The 6,139-nt window shown below is 54.6% G+C and overlaps 1 long non-coding RNA gene across 1 annotated transcript in view; it reads right to left on the bottom strand.

The window, feature by feature from the left end:
* The window catches only part of LOC134357683 (uncharacterized), a 71,254-nt gene continuing 65,115 nt past the window's right edge, over window positions 1–6,139 (bottom strand). Inside the window, exon 5 of the long non-coding RNA XR_010020698.1 lies at window positions 1–97. This is a non-coding gene — a long non-coding RNA (uncharacterized LOC134357683). The remainder of the gene's footprint in view (window positions 98–6,139) is intronic.

The following is a 6,139-nucleotide window of genomic DNA, read 5'->3' as shown; positions in this document are numbered from 1 at the left end:
CACAGGATTTGACTTGGTGAATGTGATGGCCACTCAGAGTGAGGTGGCGTATTTTGATTCTGTTAGCTATCAACTGGGGCCCGCTTATTCCTTGGATCTGTCAAATAAGAAAGAGACAATACAACAATGATAGGGAGGCAAGGGCACATTTGGATCAATGAGTTTAATTTCTGCAGAAATTTTCCTTGGTTGCATCAGTCTGGTATTGAATTGAATTGACTTTATTTCTTATACGTCAGTAGTAAAAATCTTTACATTGTAGCGATGTGCTACACACAGCGCTAGAATAACCACACGGAGTCGGTGAGTTAGAGTTGCGATGAAAGAGATTTATTCAAACTTCGCGGCCCGCTTTAAAGGCTTCCCGTTCCCGCCCTCCCTGGGCGGGACTACTGTGGGGAATGTATATTCCCAGACCCTTTCTGCGCGCGGGATTTTCCCCCTGCTGGTGAAGATGGCCTGGCGCCCTTTTTGGGGCCGGCCCTCTGCCTGCTCGCGCTGTTGTGAGCCGGTTCGTGTGTACCAGAAAGTGGGTCGCCACATAACCCCGCCCCCAGAACCGGCGATACCTCCCCCAATGTCCACAGTCTGGATCGACCTCTGTTTGGGAGGTCTGCCCCTGCGCCGCGGTGCCTGAGCCTGGACCGGTTGCGCCAAGTCCACATGGGCCGGTTTGAGTCGGTCCACTGTGAATACCTCCTCTCTCCCCCCAATGTCCAGCACGAACGTGGACCCGTTGTTCCTGATCACCTTAAACGGCCCCTCGTAGGGCCGCTGTAGCGGTGCCCGGTGTCTGCCCCGTCGTACAAAAAGAAACTTACAGTTCTGCAGGTCTTTGGGTATGCAGGTCGGGCTCTGTCCGTGCTGTGAAGTGGGGATGGGGGCCAGGTTACCGAGCCTCTCCCGTAGTCTGTCCAGGACTGCTGTGGGTTCTTCCTCTTGCCCCCTTGGGGCTGGTATGAACTCTCCTGGGACGACCAGGGGCGCGCCGTACACCAACTCGGCCGACGAGGTGTGTAGATCCTCTTTGGGCACCGTGCGGATTCCGAGCATGGCCCAGGGAAGTTCGTCCACCCAGTTAGGCCCCTCCAGGCGGGCCATGAGAGCCGATTTCAGGTGACGGTGGAAGCGCTCCACTAGTCCGTTCGACTGTGGGTGGTAGGCAGTTGTGTGGTGTAGCTGTGTTCCTAAAAGTCTGGCCATAGCCGACCACAGGCTGGAGGTGAACTGGGCGCCCCTGTCGGAGGTAATGTGGGCCGGTACCCCAAAGCGTGCTACCCGGGTTGCGATCAGTGCTCGGGCGCAGGATTCGGAGGTGGTGTCGCTGAGCGGGACTGCCTCTGGCCATCTGGTGAACCGGTCTATCATAGTTAGGAGGTACCGCGCTCCTCGTGACACTGGCAGGGGCCCCACGATATCCACATGGATGTGGTCGAGCCTCCGGCAGGTGGGTTCGAACCGCTGCGGTGGAGCCTTGGTGTGCCGCTGCACCTTGGCCGTTTGGCACTGCATGCACATTTTGGCCCATTCACTGACCTGTTTACGCAGTCCATGCCACACGAACCTGTTGGCGACCAGCCGGACAGTTGTCCTGATGGAGGGGTGCGCTAAGTTGTGAATGGACTCGAAAACCCGCCGGTGCCAGGCTGCCGGGACGACGGGGTGGGGTTGGCTGGTAGCTACGTTACACAGTAGGGTCCTCTCACCTGGGCCTACGGGGAGGTCTTGGAGCTGCAAACCGGAGACTGCAGTCCTGTAACTGGGGATCTCAGCGTCTGCCTGCTGTGCCTCTGCCAGCGCTGCATAGTCCACCCCCTGGGACAGGGCCTGTATGGTAGGTCTGGAAAGTGCGTCTGCCACGACATTGTTCTTTCCAGTGACATGCCGCATGTCGGTCGTGTACTCGGAGATGTAGGGCAGATGTCGCTGCTGGCGGGACGACCAGGGGTCGGTCACCTTAGTGAACGCAAAGGTAAGCGGTTTGTGATATGTGAACGCGGTGAAGGGCCTACCTTCTAAGAAGTACCTGAAATGCCGGATTGCCAGGTATAGTGCCAATAGCTCCCGGTCGAAAGCACTGTATTTGAGTTCGGGTGGTCGTAGGTGTTTGCTGAAGAACGCCAGGGGTTGCCAGCAACCCTCGTTGAGTTGTTCCAGCACTCCACCGACTGCTGTGTTGGATGCGTCCACCGTGAGGGCAGTAGGAACGTCCGTTCTGGGGTGCACTAGCATCGCGGCGTTTGCCAAGGCTTCTTTGGTTTTAACGAAAGCGGTTGCGGCCTCTTCGTTCCAGGTAATGTCCTTGCCCTTACCCGACATTAGAGTGAACAAGGGGCGCATGGTTCGGGCTGCTGAGGGGAGGAAACGGTGGTAGAAATTCACCATACCCACGAATTCCTGCAAGCCTTTGATTGTGTTGGGTCGGGGGAAGTGGCGGACCGCGTCTACCTTGGCGGGCAGCGGGGTTGCCCCGTCTTTAGTAATCCTGTGGCCCAGGAAGTCGATGGTGTCGAGTCCGAACTGGCATTTGGCTGGATTGATTGTAAGGCCGAATTCACTCAGGCGGGAGTAGAGCTGGCGGAGGTGGGACAGATGCTCCTGCCGACTACTGCTGGCTATGAGGATGTCGTCCAAATAGATGAATGCAAAGTCCAGGTCGCGTCCCACCGCCTCCATTAGCCGCTGGAAAGTCTGTGCGGCATTCTTTAGACCAAACGGCATTCGGAGGAATTCGAAAAGTCCGAACGGAGTGATAAGTGCTGTTTTGGGGATGTCGTCCGGATGTACAGGGATTTGATGGTATCCCCGGACGAGGTCTACCTTGGAAAAGATCCTTGCGCCGTGTAGGTTTGCTGCGAAGTCTTGAATGTGCGGCACAGGGTAGCGGTCTGGCGTTGTAGCCTCGTTCAGTCTGCGGTAGTCACCGCATGGTCTCCAGCCCCCCGTTGCCTTGGGCACCATGTGAAGGGGGGAGGCCCATGGGCTGTCGGACCGTCGTATGATCCCTAATTCCTCCATCTTCTTGAACTCCTGCTTCGCCAGTCGGAGCTTGTCCGGGGGAAGCCTTCGAGCACGGGCGTGGAGGGGTGGTCCCTGGGTCGGGATGTGGTGCTGTACTCCGTGTCTGGGCATGGCTGCCGTGAACTGCGGTGTCAGTACTGATGGGAAATCCACCAGGACCCTGGTGAATTCATCGTCGGACAGCGTGATGGAGTCCAGGTGTGGGGCTGGCAACTGTGCTTCACCCAGGGAGAACGTTTGAAAAGTCTTGGCGTGGACTAATCGCTTCCCTTGCAAGTCGACCAGCAGGCTGTGGGCTCGCAGAAAATCTGCCCCCAGCAGTGGTTGGGCCACGGCGGCCAGTGTGAAGTCCCACGTGAACCGGCTGGAGCTGAACTGTAGCCGCACCATGCGGGTGCCGTAGGTTCGTATTGTGCTGCCATTAGCGGCCCTCAGGGTGGGTCCCGGTTCTCTGTTGCGGGTGTCGTAACTCGTTGGAGGTAAGACGCTGATCTCCGCTCCGGTGTCGACCAAAAAGCGGCGTCCCGACTGCTTGTCCCAGACGTACAGGAGGCTGTCCTGATGGCCAGCCACCGTAGCCATCAGCGGCGGCTGGCCCTGGCGTTGCCCGGGAATTTGCAGGACGGTCTGCAGCGGCGGGCCTCCGTGCCCCACCGCTGGTGATAGAAGCACCATTGTTCGTTGGGCTGCTCACTCCCGTCGCCGGGTTTTGTAGGCTCTGCTGCCAGGCCTGGTCTGGTCTGTCGTTGGGCATGCGGCTTGGTGATCTGTGCAACGGATGCCCCTCTCTCTTTCCTGGCATTCCACAGCACATCTGCTCGGGCTGCCACCTCCCGGGGGTTGCTGAAATCTGCGTCGGACAGCAGCAGGCATATGTCCTCGGGCAGTTGCTCTAGGAACGCCTGCTCAAACATGAGGCAGGGTTTGTGTCCTTCAGCCAGGGCCAGCATCTCGTTCATTAATGCTGACGGCGGCCTGTCTCCCAAACCATCCAGGTGCATTAAGCGGTGTGCTCGTGCTCGTTCGCGCCGTGAGAGTCCCAAAGTCCTTATGAGCAGGGCTTTGAATGCTGTGTATTTGCCGTCCTCCGGGGGCGACTGTATAAACTCCTCAACTTGTGCAGCAGTCTCCTGGTCGAGGGAGCTCAGCACGTAGTAGTAGCGAGTGGACTCCGAGGTTATCTGCCGAATGTGGAATTGTGCTTCTGCTTGTTCGAACCATAAATGGAGTCGCAGCGTCCAGAAGCTTGGCAGTTTTAACGAAACTGCGTGAACAGATGCAGCGTCAGTCATCTCTGGTCCAAATATCGTTTGGGCCGTCGGGGTCACCAATTGTAGCGATGTGCTACACACAGGGCTAGAATAACCACACGGAGTCGGTGAGTTAGAGTTGCGATGAAAGAGATTTATTCAAACTTCGCGGCCCGCTTTAAAGCCTTCCCGTTCCCGCCCTCCCTGGACGGGACTACTGTGGGGAATGCATATTCCCAGACCCTTCCTGCGCGCGGGATTTTCCCCCTGCTGGTGAAGATGGCCTGGCGCCCTTTTTGCTGCCGGCCCTCTGCCTGCGCGCGCTGTTGTGAGCCGGTTCGTGGGTGCCAGAAAGTGGGTCGCCACAACATTACATTTTCGTCTAAATGTGCAATGTGCAGTTTATAGTAATTTATAATAAATAGTATGTACGACAAGACAGTCAATATAACACAGAAATACAATTGTATCAGCGTGAATTAATCAGTCTGATGGCCTGGTGAAAGAAGCTGTCCTGAAGCCTGTTGGTGCTGGTTTTTACGCCGTGGTACCGTTTCCCAGATGGTAGCAGCTGGAACAGTTTGTGGTTGGGGTGACTCAGGTCCCCAATGATCCTTCGGGTCCTTTTTACACACCTGTCTTTGTAAATGTCCTGAATAGTGGGAAGTTCACATCTACAGATGCGCTGGGCAGTCCGCACCACTCTCTGCAGAGTCCTGTGATTGAGGGAGGTACAGTTCCCATACCAGGCAATGATGCAGCCAGTCAGGATGCTCTCAATTGTGCCCTTGAAGAAAGTCCTTAGGGTTTGGGGGCCCATACCAAACTTCCTCAACCGTCTGAGGTGAAAGAGGCACTACTGTGCCTTCTTCACCACACAACCGGTATGTACAGACCATGTGAGATCCTTGGTGGTGTGTATGCCGAGGAACTTAAGGCTGTTCACTCTCTCAACCCCAGGTCCATTATGCATTGAAGCTTCCAGTATGGAGGCTCCAATGTAGGTTTGCAAAAGGCTGCAGAGATGGTAGATCACAGCTCAACCCTCCCCTCATCAAGGACATCAAGAGCTGGTACCCCAAGTAGGTGTTATCAATCATTATATACCCTCATTACTACAGATAAGGGCGGAGGTACAGGAGTCTAAAGACCCTCACTCACTGATCTCGGAACAACTTCTTCCCTTCACCATCAGATTCCAGAATGGTCCATGAACCCATGAACAACCCTCATCAATCTACACACTAGTTCTGTTCAAGAGGAGTCAGATGAAAGTTTTTATAGAAAGTTATAGAAGAAAACATGTATGAACGTTGACTGGACAACCCTTGCTGTTTCCTCATGGATTGTCAAGAATAACCCTCATAATTTCTTTGTTTTACACTATTTACTTATCTTTGTACCGCACTGCTACGACAAAACAACAAATTTTGTGTAACTTGTCGATAGTAGTAATTCTGATTCTGGTAAATCTGGAGAGGGGAATAGATTTGGATCTTTCACCATCCTAACAGAATTTTACAGGAGCACCTTTGAGAGCATGCTGACAAGCTGCATCTCCATCTGGTATGGGAGCTACAGAGCATCAGACCGGAAGTCCCTACAAAGGACTGTGAGAACAGCCAAGAGGATTATAGGGGCCACTCTACCGTCCATCAAGAACATTTATCAGGAGCGCTGAATGTGCAGGGCCCTTAGTATTATCATGTATTGTCATGGATCCCACTCATCCATCCAGTTTGACATTTTACCATCAGATGGAAAACTACGATGCATGAAGACAAGAACGGTCAGGATGGGAAACAGCTTCTTCCCTCAGGCCTTTAGGCTTCTGAACTCCCTGCCACATTGCATTCAAAGTGTCACCG

The sequence above is a fragment of the Mobula hypostoma genome, chromosome 17, assembly GCF_963921235.1.
Source record: "Mobula hypostoma chromosome 17, sMobHyp1.1, whole genome shotgun sequence".
NCBI lineage: Eukaryota > Metazoa > Chordata > Chondrichthyes > Myliobatiformes > Myliobatidae > Mobula > Mobula hypostoma.
This window is presented reverse-complemented; position numbering and strand designations above follow the sequence as displayed.